The sequence below is a fragment of the Rattus rattus genome, chromosome 16 (genome assembly GCF_011064425.1).
Source record: "Rattus rattus isolate New Zealand chromosome 16, Rrattus_CSIRO_v1, whole genome shotgun sequence".
NCBI classification, from domain to species: Eukaryota; Metazoa; Chordata; class Mammalia; order Rodentia; family Muridae; genus Rattus; species Rattus rattus.
In genome coordinates this window covers 21,414,631-21,428,120 of record NC_046169.1, presented here as the reverse complement: position 1 = coordinate 21,428,120, position 13,490 = coordinate 21,414,631, and positions in this window count along the sequence as shown.

Below are 13,490 nucleotides of genomic sequence, written 5' to 3'. Positions count from 1 at the left end.
CTCTCTCTCACACATACACACACACACATACACACACACATATACACACATACACAATCACACAGTGTTCACATAGTCTCTCTCTCTCTCACACACACATAAACACACACATACACAATCACACAGTGTTCACATAGTCTCTCTCTCCTCTCTCTCTCTCTCTCTCTCTCTCTCACACACACACACACACACACATAGCACGTACACTCACAAAACAAGCAAAACCTTCCTAGCAAGTATTTTTAACCCTTCCTGGGGGAAGTATTCATATTCTGAGACTTATTTGACATGCTCAGGTGAAAAAAAAATTAACGAAGAGTTCCAAAAAATTATTTTGATGATTCCTTGAAGCTACCAATGACAGAGGCCCGTATTTATATGCGACCCGTGAATCAATATTGTATTGGAGACAGCAGATGGACTCCTAAGCAACTGTGTTTGTTTTAGTTGAGTTGTGTCTATGTATGCCTGAGTAAGTATGGGCAGGTGAGTGAAGGTACCCATGGAGGCCAAAAGGAGGCCATCAGATACCCTACAGCCGGACCCAGCAGGAGGTTGTGAACTGCTTGACATGAGTACCAGAAAAGCTGTGACTTCTCTGCAAGAGCACCAAGTACTCCTAACCACGGAGCCATCTCTCTCCCACCCTGTGACTTTTATTTTTTTTCTCCAAAGAGAAGTATCACTCTAAACCCAATTCACATCAGACAACATCCCCGTTGGGGAAAGCATATACACTTTGGAAATATTTAGCAAACAGAATAGGGGGCTCCGGATGTAACACCACGGTAAATTACATGTTTGGTTATGCACAAGGCCCTAGATTGGAACGTCAGTTCCACATAGTAATAATAAGAAAATGTATTGGCCAGTGGTAGGATGCCTCATCTGATAACAGGACTTGCTGTCGAGCCTGATGACTAAGTTCATTCCCTGGGATGCACTCATACTCACTTCCACATATTCATGCAGGGACACCTAGAACAACTCCCACAGGTTGTTCTACGTTTGCACACACCTGTGCTCTGGCATGGAAAAATGAATGTAATTTAAATCATGCTACATTTAATAACAAATTCCACAGCCCACAGTACCACTTTGAGGTCCTACTTTACAAATGCTAGGATCCATCTGTCATGTCTATTTGTGCTGGTACACGCATGCCACAGCACATAGGCGGAGGGTCAGAGGACAGCTTTCAGACGTCAGCCCGGTTCCCTCCTTCTACCCTGTAGGTCCCAAAGAGCAAAATCAGGTTGTCTGACTCTGTTCATCAGACTTAGTCCCAAACACCTAAAAGGAACTCTGAAGGGATGTGGGCTTGGAATGAACACGGAACCAGACTTAGAGCATGTCCCTTTAATTCCAGCAAGGAGAAAGCTGAAACAGAGGATCGTGAGTTTTGAGCCGGGTCAGACTACATAGTAAAACCTTGTCTCAAAACACAGAACAGTAAAAGGTGGGCTCCAGATGAATATGGGGATGCATACCTGTAATCCCTCCAGTCTAGCTTGATAGAAACATGAGGGTCTGAAGTCACAGGCCAGACTCTAATACATACTGAGTTCAAGGCTAACACAGACTACAATGAGATCCTGTCTCAAAAGAAAAAAAAATGGGGACAAGGAGTGTTTTTTTTTTTTTTTTTTTTTTTTCTTTTTTCTTTTTTTTTTTTTTCAGAGCTGGGGACCGAACCCAGGGCCTTGCGCTTGCTAGGCAAGCGCTCTACCCCCCGAGCTAAATCCCCAACCCCAAGGAGTGTTTCTTACTGGGTACCTGTCCCTAAAAATGAGCTGCTAAGGGTGGAGAGATAGCTCAGTTGGTAAAGTGTGCTGTGAAACCATAGGACCCAGGCTAAAAAGACAGACCTAACCTCTCTTAGGTTTGTAACCTCTGCACCGAGAACATGCAACAGAATATCCAGGCCATAGGAGGCACACAGAAATAAATTGAATCCTGGTGTGGTGAACATGCCCATCGTCCCAGAACTTCCGTTGCTGAAGCAAGAGGAGCTCAAATTCCAAGACACTCTGAGCTACGTAGAAAGTTCCAGGCCAGCCGAGACTGTGGAGCGAAGCCCGACCTCAACTCTCACTCTGCATAAAGAAATAAATTAGATACCAGTTCGGTTTTAAATGAAAGTATTTATATTTAAACCTCTTCCCATATTGTACTCTAATAAAACTGCATTCAAGGTCTTAAAGAGACAACCTCCTACTAATTACATATTCACCTGGTATCCATTTCTACAAATGAAATTACTCTCGGCACACATTAATTGACATAATTACTGAAATACCAAAATCAGATTAGCCACTGTAGCTCAAAGAAAAGGAGAAAAGAAAACCATTGCTCCAGCAAATTGCAAGTGTTTTTTTCTTTTCTTTTCTTTTCTTTTTTAAAAAAAGGGCTCAAAAGGTTGTTCAACTTGTACATACTTTGAAATAAAGCTAATAAAACACGGTTATTTCATTATTCATTCATGAGACAATTCTGGGTTCTTAACTGTGTTTTGACTGGCTTGCAGTTTAAAGTTCAGTCTTTAAACTATCCTATGTTTTGTTGATTGTTCTTTTACTGCCCATTATGCACGTCTTAGTGGCGTAGCAGCGTGAGAAAAATTCTATCCCCAACTATTTCCGTCCTCATAATTGACAGTCATATTGTCAGCCTGGAAACAATGGTAGCTACAAGGACATTTGTTGTCTTTGCAAAGTGCTTCTACAATTCTTGACTCTTTGCCCTCAAACACTGACATCAAATGTTCTTCTCCCTGCTTTGAGTTCAACGCGTCTGATTAAATTATAACAGCCAGAAGAAGACACATGCTCGCACTGAGGCCGGAGAGGTGACTCAATTGGTTAAAAGCATTTCCTGATCTTCTGGTTTCTCCGTGTCGCCCTGGCTGTCCTGCAACTCACTCTGTAGACCAGGCTGGCCTCAAATGCTGAGATCTGCCTGTCTCTGCCTCCTGGTTGTGGGATTAGAGTCCTGGGCCACCTCCTGCTGGCTTGCATTTCCTGCTTTTGCCGAGGACCCAAATTCAGTTCCCAGAACCCAAGTCCAACACCTCTGGCTTCTATGCACTTGCACACGCACACCCCCGAGCCCCATCACACACACAGAACTGAAAATAAAATAAAATTAACATTAAAAGAAAACAAGACAGGTTAGTACAATTCTGCAAGGGGGTGGGGGTAGTAAGTCAGATGTGGCATTTGCCTATAATCCTATCTCTCAGGAACTGAGGCAGAAGAATTAATAGAAGTTTAATGTAAGCATAGACTACATAGCTATACCTTGTCTTAAAATACCAAAAGAATAAGAAGGAAAAGGCCTATTTTAGTTGTTTGAAATTACATTATTTCTTGGTCCCTCTCTATCATTGTCATTCTCTGATTCTGTCTCTCTTCGTCTCTCTCTCTGTCTCTCTGCCTCTGTGTGTGTGTGTGTGTGTGTGTGTGTGTGTGTGTGTGTGTGTGTCTGTGTGTAAACATGTGTGTTTGAATGCATTTATGTGCATATGCATGTGGGGGTAAATAAACAGAGGCAGATTTCATCCTTCAGGTGTGTCCCACTCAACCTTACCCTCCCACACACCTTGGAGTTCTTCCGGTTTCCGTCTGCCTAGCACTGAGCTTACAAGCACATACCACCATGCCCTGCTTCTTTTCATGAGGGTTCTAGGAACTGAACTCAAGTGACGCACTTTATCACCTGAGCCATCTCACCAACCCTCTTCTAATCTATACTCTATGATTCTTGCCATTTAAAGTGTAATCACTTGCACGGTTCACTTTCCACACACTTTGGTCCGGGAACTACCCTATTTATAGCAAATCATTGCTTTCCAAATCCTTTATCAAAAATCACTGGTGTTGGGGTTGGGGATTTAGCCCAGGGGTAGAGGGCTTGCCTAGGAAGCGCAAGGCCCTGGGTTCGGCCCCCCGCTCCAAAAAAAAAAAAAAAAAAAACAGAAAAAAAAAATCACTGGCGTTGTCTACCACCATTGTCTATCACGGTCCAGGTTACTGCTACGGCTTCCTCTTCTCTGCACAATGTTTTCTCCTTATTTCCGTAATTCATTCCCCTCCTCCCCCTCTTTTATTTAAGAACTGGTCCCAGAGCTTGGGAAGATGACCCAGTCAATAAAGTACAAAATAAGGACTTGAATCCAGAACTCTGTGGGCACATAAATCCTGGCATTACCATTGATATCTCTCCTGAGTAATTCCCCCAAGCTCACCTGGTAGCCGTTCTAGCCACTTGGCGAGCTCTGGGTTCACTGAGACCAATAATGGAAGGCACCAGAAACCAACCTCGGTCCTCCACACACTCACGTGCACCACACACATACGCCCACCAATGCCGAGACCCGTATTTCGGTATGGACTTCTGCTTTTGTTATACATGAACTCTGATCACTCCCAGAAACAGAATAGGAATGCAGGCGTGTGGTGCATTTATTCGGAAAGCTTAGGTTGTTTGCTATCCACTCTTATTATAGACATCTTCGCGATTTATAAGGTCTGTTGTAAATCTTGTTCCTCCCACGATTATTGATCCCTTATGGTGTTTCCCATCAATGGCAGCTGAACTTTATCCAATAGAAAGACAGCGAAACGACAGTCCAAAAAATACAACGAAAGAGGAAAGGAGAGGGAAAGGGGAGGCTAAAACTTGCTATTTGAAAGGGGAAAAGGAGAAAATGAAGTTTCTCAGGCAAAAATAAAGAAAGAAAAGGCCAAAAAAAAAAAATCAGAGTTGGGGCAATGGGGCTTAGTGGGTAAAAGTTCTTGCTGCCAAGTCTGATGATCTGCGTTCAATCCCAAGGACCCACCTAATGGAAGGAGAAAAACGACCCCCATGAATTGTTCTATAATTGCCACAAGGACACACACACACACACACACACACACACACACACACCCCCACACTCACACACAGATAATTTAAATTAATTAAAAAAACAACCCAGTAAACCGAATGCAACAGAAATTTTTGATTAAATCTTTGAAATAAAAATAAAACAAATCTACATTGGACTTTATTGGGACCATTAGGACAATTTGAATGAATATAGAGCATATTTTTAAGTAATGGCATTAAATCAGTGTTAAGTACCCCATCTTGCTGCATTATGGCTGTGCAGAAGAATATCCTTCTCCTTGGGAGATATATGCTGTCGTCCTCAGGGATGGAGTGTCAGGATGTCTGCAGTAAATTCTTAAGTGGTTTAACGAGGTCTGTATATCAAGGGGAGGAAGGAAAGACAAATAGAAGGGAAGCTTGGGGAATGTCAGCAGTTGGTAAACATAAGAAGAGGGTTTGGTTGTACCAAACTTGTAACTTTTCTAAGGTTTGAATGCTACAAAGTAAGAAACCGGGTAGACAAGCTATTAACCCAAAGCTTGCCATTTCCTTACAAGTCCTGCCTTAAAATATGCACAATGGTTATATCAACGTGCTTGGCTGCCGGCCTAAGAAAACGAAATGCAAAGCTGGGTGGTGGTGGTGCACACCTTTACTTCCGGCATTTGCAAAGCCGAGGCAGGCAGATCTCTTTGAGTTCAATGCTAGCCTGGACTACAGAGAGAATTGCAGGACAGCTAGGACTACACAGAAAAACCCTGTCTCAATAAATAAATAAATAAACAAATAAATAAATAAATCCAAACAAAACCAAAACAACAAACACACAAACAAAGAAAAGACAAAACAGGGGTTGGGGATTTAGCTCAGTGGTAGAGCGCTTGCCTAGCAACCGCAAGGCCCTGGGTTCCATCCTCAGCTCTGGGGGGAAAAAAAAGACCTATGAAAAGACAAAACAACAATACAAGTATCCAGAACAGTGGTTCTCATCCTTCCTAATGCTGCAATCCTCTAATACAGTTTTTCACGTTGTGGTGACCCCTCCCTCAACCATAAAATTATTTTTGTTGCTACTTCATAACTATAACTTTGCTACTGTTATGAATCGTAATACAAATAGCTGTGTTTTCTGATGATCTCAGGCAACCCCTGGGAAAGGGTCATTTGATCCCCAAAAGGGTCAAGGCTCAGGTTGAGAACTGCTGGTGTGGACTGGGTAGAGTGAAGAAAGGCAGACTTAGAGCAGCAGAAACCTGGGTGTGTAAACTGGTTTTAGGATGTATACCTGGCTGTCAGTATCCAGGGGATACCACAATCCCAGGTTCCGCTAACTTCAAATACACATACACATGCATAAATCTTTCTCCTCCTTCTCCTCCTCATCATGTGAACCCAGCCTGGCTTTGAATTTGCTATGTAGACAACAATGACTCTGAACTTTCCAACCTCCTGCCCTCAGCTCACAAGAACTGGGATTAAATTGTATATCACCAAGCCTAGTGGGTGAGGGGACTGAGTTTAGGGCTTTGTGCATGCTGGGCAGATGCTCTACCAACTGGCCTCTGTGTGTGTGTGTGTGTGTGTGTGTGTGTGTGTGTGTGTTTTGCCTGCATGAATGTCTTTGCACCGTGTATGTGAACCGATCTCAGAGGCCAGAAGAAGGCATCTTGCTCCCCAGGGATTGGAATTACAGACAGTTGGGAGCCACCATGTGGGTGTTGGGAATTGAACCCAGGTCCTCCAAAAGAGCAGCCAGTGAGAGCTCTTAACTGCAGAGCCATCTCCCCATCCCCCACCCCCTTTGTTAATATTTTAAGGCTTCTTCAATAGAAGCTATTTCCATGAAAGACCATCAGTCATTGTGGAATTTCCTGACCTATATCAGCCACCTTCCGTACTTCGGATCTTTTTCATGAATGAGAGGTGACCACTGCCGCTCCCTTGTTCCACCAGTCCTCTGGGAAACGAGACTGCAGAGCAAACCCTGCAGTGCGTAAGATTTGGGAAATTAAAGACGAACCTGTAATAGGGAATTAGCCCAGACCGAAAGCAAAGCGCAAGGCCATGGGTATCCTTTCAGAGATGACACGACAGAAATACAGATTAACCCATATCAGCCGCGGAGGAATGATTCTCCACTTGGAAGCCAATGAATGTTTTTAATTACAATTTTCGAGATGTGATTTATTATATAATGGAATTTCAAATTATCAGAAAATTAGTTAAATTCTGGCTTAAAAGCTTTTCCCTACAACTCTGTTTAATATATGATTTTTTCCCCCTCTTATGCTGTATTGAACCTAGGTCCTTTAGCACTTTCTAGACACTGAGATACATCCCCAGTACCCAATTCAAATACTTCGTGGAAATACTGCATGGAATGAGCATTTCTATCCTGCTTCTACCCAATCTCCTTTCTCTGTCTCTGTCTCTGTCTCTGTCTCTGTCTCTGTCTCTGTCTCTCTCTCTCATCCTCCCTCTCCCCCTTCCCCTCCCCCTCTTCCCCCTCCCCCTCTTCCCCCTCTCTCTCCCTTCCCCCTCCCCCTCTTCCCCCTCTCTCTCCCTTCCCCCTCCCCTCTTCTCCCTCTCTCCCTTCCCCTCCCCCTCTTCCCCTCTCTCTCCCTCCCCTTTCCCCTCTACCCCTCTCTCTCCCCCCTTCCCCTTCCCCTCCCCTCCCCCCCCCCTCCCTTTTCCCTCCCCCTCCCTTTCCCCTCCCTCTCCCCCCTCTCCCTTCCCCCCTTCCTGTGTGTGTGTGTGTGTGTGTGTGTGTGTGTGTGTGTACATCTCCATGCGTGCAGGTTTACCACACTCATGTGTGTACACACCGAGGCCGAGGAGGTCATTTGCCCCGCTCTATCACTCTCTGCTGTGTTACCTTGAAATAGGATCTGACACTGAACCTGGCGCTAGGTTGGCTGCTAAGAAGCCCAGATATCCTCCTCTCTTCACCCCAGCCTAGCACTGTGGTTACAGGCAGGCAAGCAGCCATGCCCAGCTCTTTATCTGGGTGCGGAACACAGCTCGGTGCCTTGAATGACACAGCTATGGGACTAGCCCTACCGGCATGCGGGAGAACAAAACAGCTACAAACACACATACAGAAAAGCTAGGGGTGGGGCATGCTCTCTGATGGTGATGAAGCAACAGCAGTCCAGAAACGCACAAAGTTTATTATTCACAGCACAAATGAGGAGACGATGGGCTACCTAATCTATGTGGAAGCTCTTCTTAGAGAAGTCTCAGGGGAGGAGGAAGCTGCACTTTTCTCCATACACCGTCAACATCTATACTCAGACTGGGGATGGGGGCTGGGAGTTTGGGGGGAATGGCGTCCATTCCTCTGAGCCTAAACAAATGATCTTACCCACAGAACCTTCTTCCCCTACCAAAAGGAATGCTTCAGGGCTAGGCTGATTGTGGGAGTAAGACGTTTAGGTTCAATCACATCGGAGGCACCTCTCAAGGCAAAACTTGTAAACCAATGCTATAATATTCAGAACACTTACAATTACTAAACTAAATGGAGCTGATATTAGTCTTTTTTTTCTTTTCCAATATAAGTTCTTGCTCAGAATGAAAAATTTCAGAAGCTAAAAAGACTCCATCACATATCTTCATCAGGGAACAGGTTGGCCTTTTCTTGTGAAGAGGCAAAATAGGTCTAGCGTGGGGCAGGGAAGGCTACTGGATTTTCTGAAGTTTGCCAGTTTGTATGTTTTTTTTCATTGCCCGAGAATTGCTGGTGACAGTCTAGCATGTCGGAGTGAATAGGAAAGTCTGGAACTGGCCGTGGATATTGAAAGCGTAAGGCTTTGCCAAGACATGAAGTCATTTTAGGGTCCAAGAGATGGAAAGGAAGCTTAGCACGTCACTAAATTGTAACAGATGAACTGGATCCCAGCCAAAATCTCGGGCATCTTACACTATTGTGTTCACAAACAAACGACTGCGCCATTGCGCTAAGGAGGTTGGGAAATACAAGTGGAAGACCAAGGTTCTCCCTGCTGCCGCCAGCCAAGACAGATGTTTCTAGAAAACAAAGCACATGGGTGCTTCTGGGGAAGAAGAAAAACAGGTCTGGTGTCTAATGCTAAATGCTCCTGAACCCAAATAACTTTTCGTCAGCATAAAAATATTGCTGGCGGCATAAAAGCTACAGCAAGAGCGTGGAAGCTGAGTCTGGTTTCCAGCTACTCAGGAAACTGAGGCAGGCAGCTCTCAAGTTTAAGGACTGTATGACCTTCAGCAATACTTTAAGGACTGCTTAAACAATTTAGTCTGACCCTGTCTCAAAAGAAAAAGAGGGCCTAGGGATATAGCTCAGTAGTAGAGGACCCTCCTAGAATCCCCCAGGGAGGGGCTGGGGGCATGGCTCAGTGGTAGAGCCCCTGTCTAGAATCCCCCATTGAGGTGCTTGGGGCGTGGCTCAGTGGTAGAGCCCCTGCCTAGAATCACCCAGTGAGGGGCTGGGGGCGTGGCTCAGTGGTAGAGCCCCTGCCTAGAATCCCCCAGTGAGCAGATGGGGTGACTCAGTGGTACCTGTCTAGAATCCCACAGCAAGGGGCTGCATATATGGCTTAATGGCAGAGGACCTGCCTAGCGTGTTCAAAACCTGTGTCTGATCCATAGCCCAACCAAATGAGATAAAAACAGATGAAACCAATAGCCAACCTATTGGCTCTGCATGTCTGTGTCACAACACAGATTACAATAAAACACTGACTTTGTCAGAAGTTACATTGGTATTTTCCAAAGTATCTGAGATTTTTGGAAAAGTCGCCAGATCTTTGAAGGATTTGTCCTTCAAAATTTCAAGACTGAGACTGAAAGTCTGAAGAGGACCTGGGTGTGCTCAGAAAGAAAGAAAAAAAGCTCTCTCAATGCTCACGATATGCCAAATGTCGATATATTTTCAAGATGAGCTCATTTTGCCTTTTCAGCCATTTATTTCTGACGTGGTTCAAGGGGTCTAAAGCAATGTTGGTCAAACCTTATTCTTTTGAGACTCAGAATACCTATTCCATTTAGCTTCTGGGTGTCAAACAGTTTTTGTGTTGTTTTTCTTTTCACGTCCCTGAAAGGTCGCTTCCTGAGACTCCATTTCCAGTGAGTAATTAATGATACAGGGCTGGGGAGGTGGCTCTGTGGGTAAAGGGGTTTGCAGTCAGGCCTGACGACCTGAGTTCAATCCTTGGGACGAACACGGTGGAAGGAGAGAACCAATTGCAGACAGTCGTCCTCTGACTTTTACATGTGCATTCACTCACACCCAGACACAACACACACACACTGAATAAGTACACTCATAAAATATGGATAATTATAAGAGACACACACAAAGCTATCTATGAAGGGTTTTGACTACAGTAAACCACGGGAGTCTACTCAGATGTCAAACTGTCAGGGATTAGTTGAAGATGGCACGGGATTTAGCCAAGCAAATACTTAGGAAAAGAAAGGAGACGTCCATCGGGTTGTCATCGATTGACTTTCTGTGATTGTATATTTCCTACGAAGTATGTTTCATTTATTTTCTTTGGGCAGATTTTGTGGCTATTTTTTGTTTTACAAATGAGGTATTGAATTCAGGGCCTTGCACAACTGAGGTGTGTGTGTGTGTGTGTGTTTACGTGCACTCGCGTGCGCATGCGCATGCACAAAGGAGTATGTGAATGCAGCTACACACATGCACTTCCAAGTAAGTAAGTTGACTTTTGTCGGTCTCCTTTTAAAAAACACACCACAGATTCTTTCTTTCTTTGGTGGTTTTCATATGCATGACCTATAGGAAGTGGCACTATTATCAAGTGTTGCCTTGTTGGAGGAAGTGTAAAAAGCCTTTGCGGTCTTCTAGGGTTCAAGCTCTGCCCAGTGCAGAAGAGTTTCCCCGCTGCTTTCAAATCAAGGCATAGAACTCTCAGCTCCTCCGGCACCAAGTCTGCCTGGATGCTGCCCGCCATGATGATAATAGACTGAACCTCTGGATCTTTTCGTTAGCTCCCATTAAATGTTTTCCTTTATAAGAGTTGCCTTAATCATGGTGTCTTTCACAGCAAGGAAACCCTAAGACACTCTTTCTTCTTTGGTTTTTGTTCGGTTGTTTTGTTTTGTTTCAAAACCAGGGCTTCTTTGGGTAGTCCTGGATGTCCTGGAACACACTCTGTAGACCAGGCTGGTCTCGAACTCACAGAGATCCACCTGCTTCTACCTCCCAAGTGCTGGGACTAAAGGTGAGCGCCACCACTGCTCTAAGAGCCATTTCTCCCTCCAACCCCACTCCCAGATGGTCAAAATACTTAGGGATTAACATTTCCTTCCACATCTGTTCATTTCCAGCAGCGTATCCATGGAGTGAATGAGTTTTGTTCCTGGCATCCTCTGCAAGTTCCTGTAATTTTCCACAGAGAATGGAGAAAAACTTTCTTTTTCTTTTTCTTTTTCTTTTTCTTTTTCTTTTTCTTTTTCTGTCCCTTTATTGTTGGGAGCTACTGAAATGCCTCTTCCTTCCTTGAATTTCTCTTTTAACTGGCAGGCTAGGAACCACAAATGGAACTGTTAGCAACAAAACACACACACAGAAAAAAGTTTAATTAGCAAAAATTTTTCTGGATGACTTCAAGAGACTGAAGATGTTTTAGAGAATTAAATTTAAAGCTGATACTATAGAGTGCTTAAAAGTTCTCGAATCAGCAATTTATGTGTCTACAAAACTTATCCTTTTTGCTCCCTGAGACACTGTCTCAAAATGTGCTGTGGCTGACCTGGAATTGGCTACGTAGATCAAGCTGGACTCAAAACTCACGGAGATCTGCCAGCCTTTGCCGCTTCACTGCTGGGATTAAAGAGTTCGCTACCATGCCTGGCTCCAAAATGTACAAAAATACTCTAGGTGTAAATCTTTAGGTACTAAATTTACACGGATTTGTATAGGATAAGGCAGATCAAAACGGTAACATCATATGTGTCCGGTAAGGGGCGAATGGTAGTTATTGAGGGTGACAGGGTGTTCGTTCATTCTTTTGTTTTTTTTGTTTGTCTTTGGTTGGTTGGTTTGGCTTTGTTTTTTGTTTTTGTTTTTAATTTATGACCATGAGCACCACATCCCAGGTGTGGAGGTTAGAGGACAACTTTTACTTTTACGGTTGGTTTTCTCCTTGAACCCTTTTGGGGACGAATATCTCTTATTGCTCCTAAGGTCCTGGGCACAGCAGTTAGCTGACTTACATGCTTCCTGTAGGTTGTTTCTCTCCTTCCATCTCACTGTGGAAGTACTGGAATCACAGACGGGAACCACCGAATCTGTTTTCGTGAGTTCTGTTCACAAACTCAGGCCATCAGTCTTGGGCCGCAAACAGTTTTATCCATTGAGCTGTCTCTCTGGTCCAAGGAGGGAACGCTTTCATAAATTATACTGCACGTCTACATGTACAACTATTCTGTAATCCTTTTGAAATGATGTGTTTGAAGTAAATGTGTAAACATAGAGCCGAGTCAGAATAGGTCAAACTTAAAAGAATAAATCCCAAAAGAAGCTGTATAATAAAGTCCCATTTGGGGAGATAAAAGTCTGTAGACTCCTCTGTGTCCTTGTGGATAACTTCCTTAATATCGCCAAGCCTCAGGGCTTTGTATTAAATAAGGATAGTAGTACTATAAATCTCACGTTATAGCAAAGATTGTATCGTATTTGACATGCATGGATTTTGTTAGGATTAATAAGTGGCTATTTAAAATTTAGTTAGGGCTGGTGAGAGGGCTCAGACATAAACTGCTTGCTGCCAACCATGATGACCTTAGCTTCATCCCCCAAACCCACATGGTAAAGGAAATAATTCCTACAACTTGTTCCTTGGCCTCCACACAGGCCCTTATGCATTCACGCACGCATAGACACACACAAAATGTAATAAAGATTTAAATGAACTAGATTGGATTAATTGAGGCAGCTAATATATTATTAACTTGCTAATGTAAACCTAACAATCATTTCATACTGTTTATGTAAATTTTAAAAAATCTAGACGTGATAGCCAAGGATTTTCTGCTTGTAGTGGCAGGAATATTTCCTTCGAACTTATAGCTCATTTGTTCTTTCCTTACCTAAAATACTGTAAATTTTGGATACTTTAGCCTGTCGAATTTGTGAAAAATTATCACATATTATAAAACTATCAAGATAAAAGGCTTATAATAACTTATGTATATTAAGAATATATACAAATATCCATATATATTATGTTTCTTCATACTTTGACTAATCTTGTTTTCTTGTATAAATGTCATATTTAGTCCTGATCATTTTTCTTTTTATGGTTTTCAGTTGCCAGAGTCATTTATCTTTTCATACCTATAGTTATTAATTTTGATTTTTTAACTGCAAGATATTTAGAATGGCCTAGAAGACATACCTCTGAGCATGTCTGCGATGAAATTCTAGGTTGGATTAATTGAGGAATACAGACTCACCCTGAATAAGGGTAGCCTTGTTCTATGGGCTGGGAGTCCCAGACTCTTTAGGACAAAGGAGAAAGTAGGCCAGCAGGATGGCTCAGTGGGTAAAGAAGCTTGCCCCCAAACCTGATGATGAGAATTAGATCCTTAAGACTGCAGAGGAATTT